We start from the raw sequence: 19,955 nt of genomic DNA, 5'->3' as shown, positions 1-19,955 counted from the left end.
ACATCACCTGAGCCTCCACACACAAATAAAATAAAATAAAACATTCGTTCGTCCCGAAACACACACACACACACACACACACACACACACACACATAAAACGAGCCGCATGAGTGTGTGCAGCGTGAGTGCGCAGGCGGGGAGGGGAGAGGAGGGGACGGCGGGGGAGGGATGAGAGGGAGGGAGCGAGAGGGCCCGGGTGGCTGGCACTGGCAATGGAGTCTAGTTCAGTAGTGCGTCCTGAGAGGATGGTCCGGTGCCGCTGCCCGTCTGCTCGGCGTTCACTGGCACCGTCGTCTCCTGTCAGTGTCAAGCGTTGCCCGGTGCCCGCCGCGCCAGCCCTCACAGAATAAGCGTCGCGGTTGTGTCTTTCTGAACGCTGTGAGGCGCGTGTGTCATATCCAAGAGTAAGTTAATCTGTATGAAAGTTAGTTTTGGATAAAGCACGACACGACTCTGGCTGCATGGGCGGCTCGGCGGTGCTGTTCCTGCATTGTCGCGTTCTCCCTTTGGCTGTGCCGGAGGGAAGAGAGAGCATTCATACTGCTTCTCATAGCGGTTGGCTGGCTGCTGTATTAGTGCTGTTGGCGCTGCTCCTTAGGTTGTACTGTGAGGGGGAAGGACATTCGTGTGCTTCTCGTAGTGGCTGCACGGGTGGCTGCAGCATTAGTGTTGTTGACTGACTGAGTGTGCACAAGGCGCGAAGTTACCTTGGCTTTAGCGAGGAGGAAAAGACATTCTTGATATTTCCTCACAGGGGCTGGCCGGCCTATGAATGGTTGCAAGGGAGGACATTTGTGTTGTTTCCGTATAGCGGCGGCCACCAGCACCAGTTCAACAAGTCCAGGGCAACAGGTACCTGAGGACTGTATAAACGAATGCCTGGTTGCGTCACCCCCTTGGCCGGCACACTCTGCAGGAACCCTCCACGTGTCCGTGCCTGCAGAGTAAGATCAATGTGTCTGTGCCGACCCCAGACCACAACACGCCAGGCAGTTTGTCTGTGAAGTACATGTCCTTTTATTGACAAACTTAAACTGTATCTCCAGAGATGAAAGTAAACTTTTCGATGTTTTTTTCTGTCATGTCTTGTAGATAATCCTAAATTACCTGGTAGGGGAAAAAATATACACGAAAAGGGATGTGACGGAGTGGGAGATTTGTGTGTGTGTGTGTGTGTGTGTGTGTGTGTGTGTGTGTGTGTGTGTGTGCTTTAGGGAAAATATGCATATATGCATATGCACGAGATTCCTATATTTTTTGCAGCCATCAAGGCAAACACTAAAATTTGTTGGGAGCTTTCGTTTACTCAGTCACAGCCTGGGCACACACACACACACACACACACACACACACACACACACACACACACACACACAGATGATAAAGCTGCTGTTGCTTATGACTGTGGTGAGAATAACAACTGATTATTATTATTATTATTATTACTATTCTTCTTCTTCTTCTTCTTCTTCTTCTTCTTCTTCTTCTTCTTCTTCTTCTTCTTATTGTTATCATTATTATTATTATTATTATTATTATTATTATTATTATTATTATTATTATTATTATTATTATTATTATTATTATTATTATTATTATTATTATTATTATTATTATTATTATTATTATTATTGTTGTTGTTATTATTATAAATTATTATTGTTATTACTATTAGTTCTCTTTTTTCTTCTATTTCTACTATTTCTTCTTCTTCTTCTTGTTCTTGTTCTTGTTCTTGTTCTTGTTCTTGTTCCCCCTTTTCTCCTTCTTCTCATTATTATTATCATCATCATTCTATACTCATCATCATCATCATCATCATCAACAACAGCAAGATTGTTGATATAGTAGTTAGAGTCAGTCAGGGGGGAGGCAGGCGGATGTTGAAGGTCTCCCCTTCCAGGCCTCTTGGTATGCCAGCTCGTGTACCCCAGAGACGCGTTAGGCCGGGAGGGGACGCTGCTCAAACCTTTACGTGGAGGGGACGAGATGAGGCAAAGTAGTGGAGGGTGGTAGGTGTGTAGCTGATCAACGTGGAGAGGTGTGTGAGTGTGATTTGCTTAGGTGTGCGGATGAAAACAATGTTGATGATGATACTGATTCAGCCTCGAATCAGTGCCATCCATCTATTAATGACAAAATCTGTATTGTGATTGATGATGACAGAGGAGCATCACTGTATATTATTTTCCATCCTCATTTGTGAGCGGCTCGTGGGAGGGAACTAACAGGGGCCACAAGGATGCTGAGATATCCTTAAGTGGGGAATTATGTGAAAACCAAATTGACAAACACTGAACTAGATCCTTTGTCCGAGCAGGAGAGAGCACGCTTAAAGTGACACAGAGAGGCGTAGGGCATGGGGAATGGCTTTTATCTTGCAGTCGACTAGTAACTCCTGTGCTTGATTGACTTAAACAGGTGTGCTAGTTATTCATATGTGCACGTGGTAGACATGCTCAGGTGTCTGGGTGACTTACAAGGGTGTATGGATGAATAACTAGTAGGTGTGTGGCTGACTTACGCATAGGTGTAACTGACGTATTACATTGAATAACACTTTTATCCTAGGCTCTGTTGACTAAGTAACAACTGGCACCAATCGAGTTTTGACTTTGAATATCTAGTATCTATTTATCTGTCTCTGTCTATCAACTTATTTATCGGACAGTTTATATATTTCTCCAGTTATCTATTCATTTGTTATTATACTTTCAGTCGTGTATGCTTTCATCCTGGTTGTTTGGCATGTTTAGTATGCAAGGGTGGGTGAGAGTGTGCCCCTGTGTGTGTGTGTGTGTGTGTGTGTGTGTGTGTGTGTGTGGGCGGCAGTGTGATTGCTGTGTGTCTGTGTTCTTGGTCTTCCTTCCTGCATCATCTTTTTGTCCTTGTGTCTTTATGTGGGGTCTGTGTGGGCTATTCTAGGACGTGTGGGCGTGTGGCTGCTGCATATGTATGTCCTTGGAAGGGAAACAATGTAATGACTGTTCTCGCGTTTCTTTGGTTTCCTGCTCGTCTCTCTTCTTGATGTCCGGGTGTCTCTTCGTGGGGTCCGCTGTGAGTTGTTCGAGGGAGGGTGAGAGTGGGTCAGGGGGAAAGAGTGGGATGGTTATGCTTCTGTGTTTTCGATTTTCTTCCTCGTCTCTGTTGTGGGCTGTTTTAGGGAGGATGAGTGTCACTGTTGTGTGTGTTTGTGGGTCAATGGCAAAAGGTGTGTTGGTTGTGCCTCTGTTTTCCCCCCTTTCTTCCTTGTCTGCTCGTCTGTACCGTGGGCTTTTCCAGGGAGCGAGAGGGTAGCTGCTTTGTGTGTGTTTGTGGGTCAATGGCAAAAGGTGTGTTGGTTGTGCCTCTGTTTTCTCCCCTTTCTTCCTTGTCTGCTCGTCTGTACTGTGGGCTTTTCCAGGGAGCGAGAGGGTGGCTGCTATGTGTGTGTTTGCGGGATGGGAAAAGAGAATAGTTCCTTGGTCTTTGTTTACTTGATTCTCTCCCCCTCTCCCGTGTTACTGTTATGGTGTTTCTACATGGTATCTGTCTGGGGTTTCTTGCTGCCTCCACTACTCACAGGTAGACAAATTCAATCAAGGAAATATGATGGAACGAACTGATGACATTTATTTTTTGTTCGGTTGTGGGCAGAAGTATCTTGGCGCCTCACAAAAGATCCAAAATGAACCGCTAAAAAAGTGCGATTTACAAAGATACACAAAGAAAATAATAAAAAAAAACTCATATTTGATTCCATAATAATAAAAAAAACTCATACTTGATTCCATAATTATAAAAAAAACTCATACTTGATTCCATAATTATAAAAAAAAACTCATACTTGATTCCAATATGATTCTGTTCGGTTGGTTGCGGCAGAACGTCAGCATTACTTATTTCGCATCGTTTACCTAGCATGACTTTACTGACAACCATGAATTAAGCGTAGGTACACTCAGGTGCTTCCTTATCTCCTATTAAGTGTCTCAGGTGCGACAGTTAACAGGTATTAGTCCGCCGCCTCCCTGCACACCTTCCGTAACTAATACTCTCTGGGGTCGTAAACTAACACATATTTTCACACCTTGTTAAATTCCTATAATCTTCCGCACATAAATTAATTCGAGGTAATAATATTATGACGTAGAAGAGGAGGAGGAGGAGGAGGAGGAAAAGGAGGAGGAGGAGGAGGAGGAGGAGGAGGAGGAGGAGGAGGAATAGCAGGAGGAGGCGGAGGAGGAGGAGGAAAGCTCTAGGGCACGCACCCCCTTACTTCCATACATAAAATGCATTGCTATCATAACGGTACAAAAAACCATGAAGATAAGAAAACATTTATTATTTAGGTTTTGGACAAAGTATAGTAATATACTTTGATAAAAAAAGAAATTACATAGCCCATTCATATCACACAAAATAAATCATACAGAAACATCAGAAGCATTATCAATGGGAAGACTGTTGATTCATTAAGTCAACGAGTTTATTTATTCGGGTTCTTGATGACAACACTGCTCTCATATCGCCATCGATTTTCAGGCGGTTTCTGGCCTTCTTTGATACTAAAGCTGATAACCCTGATTCACTTAAGTATGTAGTGACAAAAGGAACAAGCAGGTGGAAGGCACGCTGAGTAAGAAGTGGGAGTGAATCTGTGAGTTTCATCCAAAAATCATCACCAACCGGTTCAAATTGTTTTCTAAGATTACCAGAGTTGAAGATCAATCAATTCATCTTTTGCTGGATCGTCATCTTTCATTTCTGAAAGTTCATGGGTAAAACAGAATTGTTGCAATTATTTACCACATGTCATGTCATTTTTTTTTTAACCCCAAGGAGTAAATTTACCCCTGGTTGAGAATCACTGTTCTAGGGCCTTTGATTAATTAGTCATACCTCATCGTCTTCCTTGAAAATCACTCAGTTCCCTCTACTTCCTCCACTTTACTGTTCCTGTGCTAAAAGACTTCTGGCTGTCCCTCTTCAAGACAGCAGCAGCGGCGGCGGCAGAAGAGGATGCTCCAAAGGTTTAGTCTTCTTCTACCTCCGTCCTTCTCCTCCTTTCCCTCTCTCTCCTCTTTCCTCTCCTGTTGGCTGATTGATCGCCAGCTATCTCTTTCTCAAAGGCGGAGGCGAAGGCTAAGGAGGAGGGGGAGAGTGTTGGAAGCTATATATCGGGCTATCAAAAGGTTTCCTCCTCCTCTTCTTCGTCCTCCTCGTCCTCCTCGTCCTCGTCCTTTCTCTTTTCCTCGTCCTCGTCCTCGTCCTCCCCTTCCTCTTCCTCCCCCTCACCAGCCTCGTCTTCCCCCTTCTTCTTTTCCCCTTCCTCGTTTTCCTTCTTTTTCTCCTCCTCCACCTTATGTTAATTCTATCCTTTTGTACCCGTGTAGTCCATCAGCAGTATCAGTATAGTATTAGGTCATTTGATATCTGTTTTGTATTATTCTCCCTCCTCCTCCTCCTCCTCCTCCTCCTCCTCCCTGACCTAAGCACGAGGGTGGCACTCCACGGCTGACTCCTTCCTCCCGGCGTGCCTCGACTCGCAAAGCTCGGGGGCGGCGGTGAAAGACTGGCCACGACGCCGCCTGATTCCTGAGTGTCGGGGGCAGGGAGGCGGAGGGAGGGAGGAGGCAGACCCAGGAAGGAAGAGCCATGGAGGAGGGTAAAAAAAATGAGAGGACATGGAAAAAGTTGAATTACGGGCGCAGGACATTGGACACTTCCCTCTCCTCCCCTTCCCGTTCCCCCCGTTCGGCGTGGCGCGACGTGACGGGTTGTTCACGCCCTTGCATGCATCTTTGAGGGCGCTTAGGTGTCTATGTGGCAAGCGGTGCAGAGCAAGCCTTGGAAATGGTGACCTCTTTTACTCTCTCTCTCTCTCTCTCTCTCTCTCTCTCTCTCTCTCTCTCTCTCTCTCTCTCTCTCTCTCTCTCTCTCTCTCTCTCTCTCTCTCTCTCTCTCTCTCTCTCTCTCTCTGTTTTATCTTTCCCACTTCTTTTCTTCCGCTATCACTTCTTTCATCCTTTTCTTTCTTCCTGCATTCCATCCTTCCTTTTTTCCTTCCTGCCGTCCTTCCTTCCTTCCTTCCTTCCTTTCTTTTTTCCTTCCTTCCTTCCATCCTTCCTTCCTTCCTTCCTTCTTTTCTACCTACCATCCTAACGTCGTAATTTCCTGTGTTCCTTCTATCCTACTTACTCTCCCTAGTTCCTTTCATTCTTCTCTTCCTTCTGTCTTTCCTCTCTTCTCGCTTTCCTTCATTCCATCCTTCTTTCCTTCACTCCTTCATTGTCCTGTCCTCCTTGTGGTCCCATCTCTCCCCCTCCCCCTTCCCCCCTCCGTGTCTCCCCTGGGTACTGTCGTTCCTTTCATCTTAACAAATACAGTTTTCCTCCCGCATCCGTCTTTCACAACCTCAACCTCTTCCTCCTCCACCCTCTCAGTTTTCCCATTCTTCTTCAAGGCCTTAGTTCTTCCTCTTCCTCTTTTTCTTCTTGTTCTAGTTCTTCGTGTTCTTGTTCTTGTTCTTTCTGTTCTTGTTCTATTTCTTCTTCTCTTCCTCCCTCTAGAAGCATTGTCCTTCCTCCCTTCTGTCATTTTCTTCTCCTCCTCTCCTTTCTTCATGCCCCACTCCGTCATTTTCCTTGCTTTTACTACTCTCTCTCTCTCTCTCTCTCTCTCTCTCTCTCTCTCTCTCTCTCTCTCTCTCTCTCTCTCTCTCTCTCTCTCTCTCTCTCTCTCTCTCTCTCCTTCCCTCCCCGCGCCCTTCATGCTTTATTCCTTTTTCCTCCGCCTTCTGCAAACCATTCTCTTTCTCTCCTCACTCCTTCTCCGTATTACTTCTTTCTATTTTTGGCCGTTCTCAGTTTTCCTCCTACTTACTTCTTCATCTCATCCTCTTATCGTTTCTTCCTTTTTCCTTCCTTCTCTTTATCTTGTCCTTTTTTTTACAAGAGTTCCTCCTGTTTTTGTTTTTGTTTTTTTTGCTTCCTCTCTTTACCTTCCTCTTTAACGCTCACTACATCTTTTATTTTTTCTCTGGTTCTCTCTCCAACTTTCCACTATTTTTTTCTTAAGTAAGACTCTGCCCATCTCCAGTTTTCCTTTTAGCTTCACTGTTTTTTCCTCCTCCTCCTCCTCCTCCTCCTCCTTCCTCCCCGATCCTTTCTCCGGCGTGAGGAAACTTTTTGTCCTCATCCTTCATTTCCCCGACTTGCATAGTAGCCTTTCCGCCATTCTCTTTCCCTTTACTCATCCCTCCTCCATTTTCTCTCCCCTCCTCCTCTTCCCCTGTCCTCCTCTTCTCCCTGCTACCCAAGTCCCTCCACGTCTCTCTTCTTTTTTTTTCTTCTTCTTCTTCTTGTTTTTGTTCTTGTTCTTGTTCTTTTTTCTCTTGTTCTTCTTGTTCTTGTCCTCCTTGTTCTTTTTCTTTTTCTTGTTCTTGCTCTTCCTGTTTTACCACTACTACTACTACTACTACTACTACTACTACTACTACTACTACTACTACTACTACTTCTACTACTACCAACTCCTGCTTAAAGATCAAGCCAGAAGAGTGTGTAAGTGACCTGCCAACCTTTCCCTCTTTAAGCCCAGCGGTGATGACGATGACTCTCCCCTTCTGCCGCGACCTCGAGTGCACTAACCCTTAATTAACGATGATTATAGTGATGATGAAGACGGTGATGTGAATGGTGATGATGATGATGGTGGAGGTAGTGGTCGTTGTAATTTTCATCACCATGGGCGTCATCATCACCGTGCTCAAGAATATAATCATCATTAGCACTGCCTTACAAAATATAACGATGAAAATATTCCTAAAAAGTAAAAAAGATAAGTATAGAGAGAGATGATCAGAGCAATGGAAATGTTAATGGGGCTACACGGCCATGATGTATCCTGATAGTAAGGCAACCATTTAGTCAGCCAGTAAGTCAGCCAGTCAGCCACACAGCCAGTCAGTCAGCCAGCCAGAATGGAGTTTTCATGCCATACAGTGCGGTGAACAAGCACCCTTAGAGGACCGGCCACTCGAGGGAGGCGGCGGAGGACCCCTAAGGCATTACTACACCAGCCTCACCTTGTTCAGCGGCGCCGGACTGGCTGGACGGGCGGGAGACGGGGGGCGCGGCGTGAAGGCCTACATTTCGCGTCCCAAGAACACATATTGGACAAGGCTTTCGTAGGAGTTTTGGGCATTTCCAGGAGTAGTTTTATGACCCTGGTGGCAGTTTGACCCTTCCTCTGTACCATGAACCTAAAGAAACACTCATTAGAACCCGACTGACCCCCTATATGACCTTTAAAAATTGCTGATGTGTGAAGGGAAAGTGTCTTTTAACACCGCCCATAATGACCTCTCAGTACTCTGCCTGTGTATGTTGTGGCTCTTTGGGAGTAATAACACACACACACACACACACACACTCGAGTTGACAGTCAGCATATCAGTAACTACACAATAAGCAGGCGTGCAACAGAACGTGTGCCGAGTAAAACGAACATGCTATCCCGCTGCTGGTGAGGCGAGTCGCTAAACTTATATTGTGGCGAGTTTAGTGATAGTTGTGATAGTTGAGTCAGTTTGTTCAAAGTTCCATATCCGGCAGAGCAGTGGTCCTGAGTGAGCCTTGTCTGTCGGGGAGTTGTGTCACTGGTGGAGAGGGACCCGTATTCTCTGACGCTTTCGGTCCTCCACTTTTTCAGCTTCGTTCCTTTATATTTAATTTCATGTAGACATATAAAGTGCAAGTAGCCACCCACTCCTCTGCGTGTACGAGACGTGTTTTTCCCGGAGGTTTGAATTTAAATCTTTGGTAACGCCCCCGAGAAAGAGCAGTTATGTCTTCCTACGAGGGGGTTAGCCAAGATTTATGTCGCTGTTATGGCTATGGTTTGATTATAGTTTATACACGAACGCCAAACACTATTGCTGCAAAGTAATTCTGGAGTAGGATAAAAAGTTAAAGGGAAAATGGAGGAAAGTATGCTTAGGTTTGTGGAGAAAGAGGGAAAATAAAAATAAATAAAAATAAAAAGTGTAGGTCTGGTAATGTAGGAAGTTTTTGTGAGGACAGCGACAGAACAGACTGCTCAACGTAATTTTCAAAGGAAGTTGTCTGGCACTCGAAACAACGGGATTGGAAAGATGATGTTGTCTCACAGAGCGTTAGTTTTGGGGAGGAGGACAGAAAGGAGCAAATCGCAACGCCTCTGGAGACGAAATGGCATGTATTGTGTTTTCGTGGAGCTCCCTCGTTACGTGTTCCTTGGTGAAGATATTTTTTTATCTCTCGCACTTCGTCAGTTTGTCTCCTCCTGCATTAGCTTATAAGAGAGCTAACCTAAATATCTACTATATGCCAAATAAATTTATGTACCATGAAAAATATTAGGTGATAAATAAATGTTTCAAATGTTTCAAATGTAAGAGAAAAAAAAAAGAAACCAAACATAAAGCCAATAAAAGCAAGCCACTCTGCACGGGCGGACTGCGGTGTTTCGTGCTGCGAGGGAAAGTTAGGAGCCGCTGATACAAAGCAAACAGGGCGAACGGAATTTCTTGAGTTACTTCGAGCCGCTCCCTCGGCCCCATTACTCGCGTGAGGAGCAATAAAGTTCTGCGGAGTTATTTATCGCGTTCCCGCAGCGGCATTAATTTGCTGTGCCGCATTATTAGCCGCTGCTTAGAAACTTTATTGTAGCGTGCTTCTTTACGGTGTTCCCTGCTTGGCGGAGATGAGTTATGGGGGATCGTTGTTGTTATTATTATTATTATTATTATTATTATTATTATTATTATTATTATTATTATTATTATTATTATTATTATTATTATTATTATTATTATTATTATTCCTCCTCCTCCTCCTCCTCCTCCTCCTCCTCCTCCTCCTCCTCCTCCTCTTCCTCCTACTCCTCCATCACTTTCATCATCATCATCATCATCATCACCACCATCACCACCACCACCATTATCTTCACCACCATATCTTTACGATTACCTCATACTTCAACATCAACGAATTCCCACTACTACTACTACTACTACTACTACTACTACTAATCCAAAGACACACTTTCCACCACCGCCAGAACACACCCGCGCAGGAAGACCCTAAATCTCTACACTAATTTACCACTAATTTATACACTAATTTATCATGCCCTCGAGCATTACAAAACCTCGTACACAGGAAGGAAAAAAAAACATGCATGACCGGAGTGAATGGATGGATAGCTACGCACTCACCCTCCCCTTGTTCCCGAAATCACCGAAGTATTCTGACCCTCCGCAAAAAAAAAAAATAAATAAATAAATAGTGGCACGGAAGGAGACAGGGGAAGACTTATATATTCCATCAGGAGGAGGGGGAGATGGAAAGCACGGGTCGGACGGCTGTTGGTGTGTTGGTGTGCCGTCAGCGTGAGGAAACAGATGGACAACTTTATAGGGGGCGACGAGGGCTGGCGAGGGCGTCGGAGAGGTCGGCCATGGCAGCTGCAGAGGAAGAAGAGACAAGGACTGAGGTTGATGAGGAAACAGGACAGATGATGGACAGAGGATGAAGGGGAAACAGATGGACGGAGGATATGGAGGAAAAAGATAGACAGAAGATAAAGAGGAAACCGATAGAGGATGACAGAGGAAAGAAATAGACAAAGGATGATGAGGAAGCTAATTGACAGTGTATATGAAGGAGGAAACAAATGGACAGAGAATGAAGAGAAAAAAGGTGGAAAGAGAATGAAGAAGGTACAAACAGACAAGATGAAGATGAAAAAGATTGACAAGAAGGATGAAGAAGAAACGAATTGACAGAGGGTATCGAGGAAACCAATGGGCAAAAAAATGACAAAGAGAAAGATAAATAGAAGGATGAAGAAGAAACGAATTGACAGAGGGTATCGAGGAAACCAGAGGGCAAAAAGATGAAGATGAAAAGATTGACAGATGGATGAAAAAGAAACGAATTGACAGAGGGTATCGAGGAAAGCAAAGGGCAGAAAAATGAAGAAGAAAAAGATAAATAGAAGGATGAAGAAGAAATCAGCCTTCAGTAACATACATTTTAGTTATGATATCAGTTCAACGTGGGACTTTCAAAGGTACTTATCTGTAGAGGGCACCACTGTACTGTACTCATCGGCCCGTCTGTCTGGTTAAAAGGGACTGATAAGTACTCAACCTCCCGTGATTTGAAAGACTTCCATTTAAATTGAAGAGTATATTGACGGTTCTGTGGATAATGCTTACCGACATCATGCAAGTTCTTCCACTCTAGGCCATCAACTTAAAATCAACTCCAGTAATATCAGCAGGCCACACTCCATTCCCTTTGCGCTTTATATGAACCACTTTTACGGGTCGATAGCTACAACCAACATAGACATTTCTACTGTCAGAGATGGTGTGGCGCAAGTATGCCAAGAAGGTAAAAAAAAAAAAACAAAAACAAAATCAAGAAGTTACCGATTGATTTTGAGATTGTAATTAATGACGTCTTAGTAAGGGAGAGTTTGGAAGAATACAACCGCTGCATTACAATCCGACAATCCCTTCTAATCACACCTCTCCTTTACGGGCCGAGAGATTCTTAAGGGATGACAATTATCGTAAGTACGGCTTTATTACATTATTATTACGGGGAGTGAGAAATTAAAAACCTCGTGATATTTACCTGGTATTAAGGAAAGGGGGGAGAGAGAGAGAGAGAGAGAGAGAGAGTCAGTCAGTCAGTAAATCAGTTAGACATCCAGCCACCCTGCCAGTCAGTCAGTCAGTCAGTCAGCAATCACCCAGCTATGCAGTTAGTCAGTCAGCCACCCATCCCTCCCTCCAGACAGCCAGTCATTCAGTCAGTCAATCATTTAGTTAGTCACACAGCCACCCAACCGATCAGTCAGTCAGTCAGTCAGCCAGTCAGTCAGTCACCCATCCAATCACCCAGGCAGTCAGTCAAAAAGTCAGTCAATTAGCCACTCAGTCAACCAGTTAATCATTCAATAAGTCAGTCAGTCAGCTACCCAGCCACCCACCAAGTCAGTCAGCCAGTCAGTCAGTCACCTACCCAACCATCCATCCATCCAGCCAGTCAGTCAGTCAGTCAGTCGTCACCTTAGCTTCTCCGCCAGGTAAACACTCCACGCCTAATACCTGTAGTCCCATCCACCTGTCGTGATTAGTTCTGCCTCAGGTGTGTGTGTCGTGCTGTCGCCCTGCAGGAGGAAGGCGGAAGAAGGAAGGCGGAAGGAGACAGGAGGAGAGGGAGAAAAAAAGGATAATGGTAAAACGAAGATGGAGGAGAAAAGATAAAGGATAAAGGAACAAGGTTAACGAGGAAGAAATGAGGGAAGAAAGGAGGAAGGTGAGAAGTCTGAGTTCAAGGAAGTGGAAGAAAGGAGGAAGAAGGAAGGTGGAAAGTAGGAAGGAAAAGGAGGGAAAGAAGGAGGAATGTGAAATGCTTGGAGCTAAGGAGATGGACTGAAGGTGTGCAGATGAGATAGATAGATAAATAGATTGACAGATGTATAGACAGATCGATGGAGAGAGTGAGAGACAGAAACAAAGAGACATAAACAGAGAAAGAGACTGAGGCAGAAAGAGGAACAGAGACAGACAGAGACAAACAGAGGAACAGACTGATACACATAAGTCATAACCACCCACACACACACACACACACACACACACACACACACACACACACACACACACACACACACATACACACACACAAACACACACAGTAAATAATCCAGGCACGCTTTACATAATTACGTGGCGCCATTTGCACCCACAGATTCCCTTCATAATTACACTTAATGGCGTTACATCGTCGGATTCGTGCTGGAGAATCCGTCGAAAGGTTGGAAAGAAAGAGATAGATAGAGTTAGAGGGAGTGGGGGGGTAGGAGTGGGGAGCAGAGATGGTTGGGGAGGTGGAGATGAGGCCCAGATGAGATGTGTTCCAATCAAGATTTATGGGAAGCGGACCAAACAACACGGGAAGAGAAGCAAAACAACAACAAAAAAATAAACGTTCATATATAATTAAATCAGATGTTGTTATTGTTACATTTATTGCTATCATTATTTATCATTGTTATTATTAAGGGTTTTATAAGAACATAAGAATGGGAAACGGATCAAGGGAATAGAAGCGTATAAGAGCATATATGATCGACTCCAATTGTTGTTGTTGTTGTTGTTGTTGTTGTTGTTTTCATCATCAAAGGCTTTATTGCGTAGTGCTTCATATTTCTCACTGATAGACACACCGAACGCACAAATAGGAATAACAGAAGACTCCATAAACTATTTTTCTCATTAAATTTGTAACACGAGTAAGGAAAGCGGTTCCGGGAGCGACTCATTAACTCAAGTCGTAATGCACGGCAACGTTCTCTTCCCGTTCAAATTCTCATCATCATCAGCATCATCAGCACCAGCATCTTTCCGCCTCCTCATCTTCTTTCCATTTAGTTCCAAGTGATATGAAGAAAAAAAACCCTCCCTCGTCTTACCAACTGCTTTTGTCTGACCTTGCCACGCTTCCTCGAATGTATTTTTTGTTTTGTATTCCACTTCGACTCAGCATTTTTTTCCTTTGTTTTTCCTGTTGTTTTTCCTTTCCGATCCGATGAAGGTCTGAATGCGAGGGAGACTCAGGGACGACCGAGAGGTAATTGCAGGTGTGAGAATTGTGGCGGCGATAACAGGGGAGGCGTGAGGGCAGGAGGAGAAGGAGGAGGAGGAGGAGGAGGAGGAGGAGGAGGACGGTAGTAGCATGAGAAGAGGGAAAGAGAGGGCGAGAGTGAGAGGGCGTTGGAAATGGAGAGAAGGGGAAAAGGAAAGGGAGAAAGAGGGAGAAAGAGAAGAACAGGGTGGAGAGAGAGAGAGAGAGAGAGAGAGAGAGAGAGAGAGAGAGAGAGAGAGAGAGAGAGAGAGAGAGAGAGAGAGAGAGAGAGAGAGAGAGAGAGAGAGAGAGAGAGCTCCCCGACAGCGAATAGAGAGAGGAACGAAACACTCGCCCGCCCCGATTTATGAAGACGAAAGGGAAAGGAGAAACGCCGCGGAGGAAGAAAAAGTAAGAGCGGTTAGTCGATTCATGTGTTAACAATGGCTTGCTTCCTCCCTTCATCCGTATCCGCCGAAGTAAGGGGAAAAGGGAGCGGTGTGATTCTCCCATGCAACACACCAACCCTGCAACACACACAATACCTTCCTTAGCCTTACACGCGGGGGCAGGAGTGGGGAGTGAGGAGGCGCAGAGGGGAAAAGTCATCACAGGGAAGCCGCTCCTGTACTCTCCTTTCATTCTATCGCTGTGAGGGTGTTATTGTGGTTGTGGTTGGTGGCTTGTTGTTGTTGAAGAGAAGAAGTCGCTGGTGCCTGCCTGGTTCTTTTCACCGGAAGGCCTCTGTTGATTCTCGCTTTGTTAGGCTATACCCCTCCCATAAGCCACACCACACCACACCACTTGACGCCACGCCACACCACTTGACACCACGCTACACCACTTGACACCACGCTACACCACTTGACACCACGCTACACCACTTGACACCACGCTACACCACTTGACACCACGCTACACCACTTGACACCACACTACACCACTTGGCGCCACGCTACACCACTTGACGCCACGCTACACCACTTGACACCACGCTACACCACTTGACACCACGCTACACCACTTGACGCCACGCTACACCACTTGACGCCACGCCATACCACTTGACACCACGCTACACCACTTGACGCCACGCTACACCACTTGACGCCACGCCATACCACTTGACACCACGCTACACCACTTGACGCCACGCTACACCACTTGACGCCACGCTACACCACTTGACACCACGCTACACCACTTGGCGCCACGCTACACCACTTGACACCACGCTACACCACTTGACACCACGCTACACCACTTGACACCACACCACACGCTACACCACTTGACACCACGCTACACCACCGCCACACCACGCTACACCACACCACGCTACACCACTTGACACCACGCCACCACTTGACGCCACGCGATACCACTTGACGCCACGCCATACCACTTGACACCACGCTACACCACTTGACGCCACGCTACACCACTTGACGCCACGCCATACCACTTGACGCCACGCTACACCACTTGACGCCACGCCATACCACTTGACACCACGCTACACCACTTGACACCACGCTACACCACTTGACGCCACGCTACACCACTTGACGCCACGCCATACCACGCTACACCACTTGACACCACGCTACACCACTTGACACCGCCACCACTTGACGCCACGCCACCGCCACACCACGCTACACCGCCACCGCCACACGACTTGACGCCACGCCACACCACTTGACACCACGCTACACCACTTGACACCACGCTACACCACTTGACGCCACGCTACACCACTTGACGCCACGCCATACCACTTGACACCACGCTACACCACTTGACACCACGCTACACCACTTGACGCCACGCCACACCACTTGACACCACGCTACACCACTTGACACCACGCTACACCACTTGACACCACGCTACACCACTTGACGCCACGCTACACCACTTGACGCCACGCCATACCACTTGACACCACGCTACACCACTTGACACCACGCTACACCACTTGACGCCACGCTACACCACTTGACGCCACGCCATACCACTTGACGCCACGCTACACCACTTGACGCCACGCCATACCACTTGACGCCACGCTACACCACTTGACGCCACGCCATACCACTTGACACCACGCTACACCACTTGACGCCACGCTACACCACTTGACGCCACGCCATACCACTTGACGCCACGCTACACCACTTGACGCCACGACATACCACTTGACACCACGCTACACCACCAGACACCACGCTACACCACTTGTCTCCACGCTACACCACTTGACGCCACGCCATACCACTTGACACCACGCTACACCACTTGACACCACGCTACACCACTTGACACCACGCTACACCACTTGACGCCACGCCACACCACTTGACACCACGCTACACCACTTGACACCACGCTACACCACTTGACGCCACGCCACACCACTTGACACCACGCTACACCACTTGACACCACGCTACACCACTTGACGCCACGCCACACCACTTGACACCACGCTCCACCACTTGACGCCAAGCAACACCACTTGACTCCACGCTACACCACTTGACACCACGCTACACCACTTGACACCACGCTACACCACTTGACACCACGCCACACCACTTGACACCACGCTACACCACTTGACACCACGCTACACCACTTGACACCACGCTACACCACTTGACGCCACGCCACACCACTTGACACCACGCCACACCACTTGACGTCACGCCACATCACTTGACACCACACCACACCACTTGACACCACGCCACACCACTTGACACCACGCCACACCACTTGACGTCACGCCACATCACTTGACACCACACCACTCGCCACACCACGCCACGCCCCGCCACTGGACACCCCGACACGTCACGCCTCACCGTGCAACGCCCCGCCATGGCGCGCCGCGCTGCTCCACGCCACAGAGCCCCAGCGCCCAGACGTCTCAAAATTTTCCTCGCTCGTTTCAACTTAATCACGAGTTAATGAAGTTACAGAAAGTTCCTGCGGGAGAGATAACTCTTTGAAAGTCAGACAGCATTGGAGACAAAGGAAGACAAACTGAACTTCTCTGCCTGCTCCTCATTGTGTTAGAGAAAAGCTTAAAAAGATTTCTCATTTCAGTTTGCAGTTTTGCACCCTTGCCAAAGACTGTGTTCTATGTCGCTTTTGTTACAGAACTTAAAAAGGATGGTTAGACCGATAAAGTGATTTGCGAAACTTCTTCTGGGATAGAGAAGCTCATTGTAGAATATTATAGAGATGAATCACGACGTTACCTCCGCTTAGAAATTGATCCATCCCTTCCTCATGACAACTGAGTGTGGCTGTATACTTTAGAGAAGGGGCGACTGGGCAGGAAACACGACTCACCGTACTCATGTGGGTGAAAGGAAACCTCGCTATTTCCCGTAACTAATGAGGTTTCCGGATGGTGGGAACACAGAACCAATAGTGACACCCTGGTTGATATAGCTCACCGTGCACAGGCTTCCCCAGGTATATACATCCCCGTTCATCGACTGGCCGAGAGAGGCGGATGAACAGCTGTGCGGCAAAGCTGAATATAATTTCCTGGTAATCTGGCTGAGGGCCGGACTGGAGGCACTGTTTGAATTTCACTTACTAGACTAAAGGCTTTGAAATTATGGCACTTTAGACTCCCAGCTGGTCCATGCGGAGACAAAGACGAGCACAGGGACTCCTCACAAGCAGACCAACCGCTAATTTACCCACTTGCCCGTCCACCTTCCACGCCCCTTTCCTCTTCCTCTTTCTCCCTCTCGGTCTGGCCACGTCCTGCAGCCAAACCTTTCGCTACTTTCCCTCCTCTCGCGCCGTGACAAAAGAGGAAAACAAGAAACACATAACGAAGATAATCCTATTGAAATTTCTTATCTTCTTAGCTTTGAGGGTAAGGAAGCCGCTAGATGTCGCTGCTGCTGTTGCTCTTGAGTCTGTTATTGATGATGATGTTGTTGATATACCGTACTGTTCTTATTTTCTGGTGCTGTTGCTGTTGTTGTTCCTAGGCCGTTGCTATTCTTGTTGTTGACGACCTTGCTGTTGATATTTCGTTTGCGTCGAATGTTATTGCTTTAGTTTCTCCGACTGTTATAGTGTTGTTGCTGCTGCTGATGTTGTTGTTCTTGCTGTTGCTGTTCCATTGCTGCATCTACCCCTTCCCGTTCCCTCCTCGCTCCTCCACTCCCTCCCTCGCTCCCTCCCTCGCCGCGTCTCGCCCCTTGTTTTGGCCAGCGACGAACTAGGAGGAAACGCAAACTTGATATCTCTCCTCCACAACCTCCTATTGGGTGTCCTTTTGTCTGGCCGGGTCACGGAGGATGGAGGGAGGGAGAGTGAAGGGAAAGGAAGGGAAGGGAAGAGAAGAGAAGAGATCGAAGCGGAGGGTAGGCAAGGGTAGAGAAGGGAAGGGAAGTTTAAGGATGAGATTGAAGGGAAGGAAAGGGAGGGGAGGTAAATGAAAGAAAGAAAGGAAATTGAAGGGGCCAGAGGAGAAAGATATGAAGGGGGAAGAGAGAGAGAGAGAGAGAGAGAGAGAGAGAGAGAGCGCAAAGGGATAGGGTAAAGATGGGTAGGTATGTTTGGAAGAGCGACAAATAACTCTCTCTCTCTCTCTCTCTCTCTCTCTCTCTCTCTCTCTCTCTCTCTCTCTCTCTCTCTCTCTCTCTCTCTCTCTCTCTCTCTCTCTCTCTCTCTCTCTCTCTCTCTCTCTCTCTCTCACTCAGCGTCCTCGGGAAGTTTATTTCCGTTTGATAGATAAACTTGGCCAACGAAGATCGACTCCTCTCTCTCTCTCTCTCTCTCTCTCTCTCTCTCTCTCTCTCTCTCTCTCTCTCTCTCTCTCTCTCTCTCTCTCTCTCTCTCTCTCTCTCTCTCTCTCTCAAGTCCTTTCCAATCACCGTAGGAATCGTGATAGCCTTGTATGTGTGTGTGTGTGTGTATGTGTGTGTGTGTGTGTGTATGTTTGTGTCGCCACCATGGTCTTAGGTCACTACGGCGTTTTTCTTTTTTTCTTTTTTTACATTGGAATGAGAGGGAAGCGGATGGGAGGAGAAAGTTAAAAAAATAAAATAAAGGAATGGAAGTCGAGGATAAGGGAATGTGTGTTGAGTTGGGAAATGTTATAATCAAGGAAGAATGAAAATGCAAGGCGAGAGGAGAGGCAAAGGACGAAGAGGGGAGGGAAAAAAAAATCATGGCGTGGAAGTCAGGGAGAAGAAGGATATTCGAGCTGACTTGGGAAATGTTATTATCTAGGAGAAGGAATGTTGATGGGGGACGACGGGACATGGACGAAGAGGAGGAGGAGGAAGAGGAGAAGGAGGAGGAGGAGGAAATGCATGGCTGTCGAAGTAAGAGAGAAAAAAAAGGAGTGTTCTCAGGAAATTTTATACTTACCCTTTATCAGATTAGTGAGATAAGAGGACCGGTATAGGACAAATAGAGGAGGGACATAGACGAAGAGGAGGAGGAGGAGGAGGAGAAGAAGTAGAAGACAAGGAGGAGGAAATGCATGGCTGCTGAAGAGAGGAAAAAAAAGTAAATGTGTTGAGTTAGGAAATGTTACACTCTCGCTGTGGAAGCTATCGATTATCAGAGGATTGTAATTGTGAGATATGAAGACAGGAAGAGGAGAAAAGAAGAGATACGAGAGAGATGGCCGCGCTACAAGCTCTCCCTTCCTCTATTGGCCACTCCCTTGAGATCGGTTCCATCAGTATCAGCATGCCAGCCAGATCCCGTCCCCTTCTAACTTCCAATTAACAACTTTAGGGTGTTAATGGCTACATCCACTATATCTATTTTATCTGTTAGTGAGAGTACGGTGCAAGTTGCCAGGTAAAAGTAATTGGAATGGAAACATGAGGAATTTAATAAAGGTGAAAATCAGTTTAGAAGTTGCCGGTAGTTTCTGAGTTGGGATAAAATCTGAAAACTCTTAATATGGGAAATCTTGGAATACTGCTGCGAGAGATTGGACTCGAAAACGGAAAATAGGGGGAGAAAGTAGAGGCGGTGAGAGAGATAGGAAAACATATAAGAGTGTAAGAAAAAAAAAGTATGAGGCGAAAAATTGAAGTTAGAAAGACCAGAAAAAACATCCTGTAATAAGAATAAAAAATTGAAAACTGGAAGAAAAAGATGAGAAGGAGAATATGGACTAAAAAAAGGAATGGAAAAATGAGAACAGAAAGAAGAAAATGAATGGGGAGGAAAATAGGAGAAAAATACGAAAACAAATGAAGGAGTCACGAAGGAGAGGAAAAGGATG

At 46.4% G+C, this 19,955-nt stretch overlaps 1 protein-coding gene across 1 annotated transcript in view; it reads left to right on the top strand.

The window, feature by feature from the left end:
- Positions 1-215: 215 nt before the first annotated feature.
- LOC126995645 (uncharacterized) overlaps positions 216-19,955 on the top strand; it is a 157,432-nt gene continuing 137,692 nt past the window's right edge. The window contains exon 1 of the mRNA XM_050855383.1: positions 216-406. The gene's annotated coding sequence lies outside the window, so the exon portion shown is untranslated. The remainder of the gene's footprint in view (positions 407-19,955) is intronic.

Source organism: Eriocheir sinensis, chromosome 8 (genome assembly GCF_024679095.1).
Source record: "Eriocheir sinensis breed Jianghai 21 chromosome 8, ASM2467909v1, whole genome shotgun sequence".
Classification (NCBI taxonomy): Eukaryota; Metazoa; Arthropoda; class Malacostraca; order Decapoda; family Varunidae; genus Eriocheir; species Eriocheir sinensis.
Note: the sequence above shows the minus strand (reverse complement) of the source record. Positions and strands in the feature narration are given on the sequence as shown.